Below are 2,106 nucleotides of genomic sequence, written 5' to 3' on the forward strand. Positions count from 1 at the left end.
CAGACTGGCGCTTAAACGCCAGCCAGGGTACCTGGCTGGGCGTTTAACGCCCAAAAGGGTATAGTTTTGGGCGTTAAACGCTAGAATGTGCACCATTCTGGGCGTTTAACGCCAGGATGGCACAAGAGGGGAGATTTTGTTTTTAATGCAATTTTTTTTTCAAGTTTTCAAAATTTTTCAAAATCAAATCTTTTTCAAATCATATCTCTTCAATCAAATCTTTTTCAAAATCAATTTCTTTCCATTTTCAAAAATACTTGCTATCAATTAATGATTTGATTCAACATTTCAAGTTTGTTGCCTTTTCTGTTGAGAAAGGTTTAATGTTTGAATCATATCTTTTCTTGTTAGCCAAGTCATTAATTTTTAAAAAATCAAATCTTTTTTAAAATGTTTTTTTTTCAAATCATATCTTCTCAATCACATCTTTTTTTTTAAAAAACTAATCATATCTTCTTAACCACATCTTCTTCAAAATAGTTTTCAATCAAATCTTTTTATTTCTAATTTCAAAATCTTTTTCAAAAATCACTTGATTTCTTTTCCACTCTTGGTTTTCGAAAATCAATTAGTATTTTTCAAAATGTTTTTAAAATATTTTACTTAATTTTCGAAAATGTCTTCCCATCTTCTCACATCCTTCTATTTATGGACTAACACTATTCCTTAATGCACAATTCGAACTCCATCTTTCTTGATAAAGTTCGAATTCTTCTACTTCTGCCTTCTATTTTTCTTTTCCTCTGACACCTCAAGGAATCTCTATACTGTGACTAGAGGATTCCACATTTTCTTGTTCTCTTCTCTTTCATATGAGCAGGAGCAAAGACAAAAGCATTCTTGTTGAGGCTGATCCTGAACCTGAAAGGACCATGAAGCGAAAGCTAACAGAAGCTAAGGCACAATTCTCTGTAGAGGACCAAACAGAAATCTTCAAAGAAGAAGAAACCATGGCAGCCGAAAACAACAACAATGCCAACAATGCAAGGAAGGTGCTGGGTGACTTTACTGCACCTACTCCCGACTTTTATGGGAGAAGCATCTCTATCCCTGCCATTGGAGCAAACAACTTTGAGCTTAAGCCTCAATTAGTTTCTCTGATGCAACAGAATTGCAAGTTCCATGGACTTCCATTGGAAGATCCTCATCAGTTCTTGGCTGAGTTCTTGCAAATCTGTAACACTGTCAAGACCAATGGGGTTGACCCTGAGGTCTACAGACTTATGCTATTCCCTTTTGCTGTAAGAGACAGAGCTAGAACATGGTTGGATTCACAACCTAAAGAAAGCCTGAACTCTTGGGAAAAGCTAGTCAATGCCTTCTTGGCAAAGTTCTTTCCACCTCAAAAATTGAGTAAGCTTAGAGTGGAAGTCCAAACCTTCAGACAGAAGGAAGGAGAATCCCTCTATGAAGCTTGGGAAAGATACAAACAATTGATCAGAAAGTGTCCTTCTGATATGCTTTCTGAATGGAGCATCATAGGTATTTTCTATGATGGTCTCTCTGAACTATCCAAGATGTCTTTGGATAGCTCTGCTGGAGGATCTCTTCATCTGAAGAAGACGCCTACAGAAGCTCAAGAGCTGATTGAAATGGTTGCAAATAACCAATTCATGTACACTTCTGAAAGGAATCCTGTGAACAATGGGACTAATCAGAAGAAAGGAGTTCTTGAGATTGATACTCTGAATGCTATACTGGCTCAGAACAAAATATTGACTCAGCAAGTCAATATGATTTCTCAAAGTCTGTCTGGAATGCAAAATGCACCAAGCAGTACTAAGGAAGCTTCATCTGAGGAAGAAGCTTATGATCCTGAGAACCCTTCAATGGAAGAGGTGAATTACCTGGGAGAACCCTATGGAAACACCTATAACCCTTCATGGAGAAATCATCCAAATTTCTTATGGAAGGATCAACAGAGACCTCAACAAGGTTTCAACAACAATAATGGTGGAAGAAACAGGTTTAGCAATGCCAAGCCTTTTCCATCATCTTCTCAGCAACAGACAGAGAGTTCTAAGCAGAGTAACTCTGACTTAGCAACCATGGTCTCTGATCTAATCAAAACCACTCAAAGTTTCATGACTGAAACAAGGTCCTCCA

The 2,106-nt window shown here is 37.4% G+C and overlaps 1 non-coding gene across 1 annotated transcript; it reads right to left on the minus strand.

The window, feature by feature from the left end:
• Positions 1 to 1,355: 1,355 nt before the first annotated feature.
• On the minus strand, positions 1,356 to 1,463 carry LOC112699912 (small nucleolar RNA R71). Its single transcript, XR_003152844.1, has one exon. It is a non-coding gene; the product is annotated as a small nucleolar RNA R71 (small nucleolar RNA).
• Between the last annotated feature and the right edge of the window lie 643 nt (positions 1,464 to 2,106).

The sequence above is a fragment of the Arachis hypogaea genome, chromosome 6 (assembly GCF_003086295.3).
Source record: "Arachis hypogaea cultivar Tifrunner chromosome 6, arahy.Tifrunner.gnm2.J5K5, whole genome shotgun sequence".
In the NCBI taxonomy this organism is placed as follows: domain Eukaryota; kingdom Viridiplantae; phylum Streptophyta; class Magnoliopsida; order Fabales; family Fabaceae; genus Arachis; species Arachis hypogaea.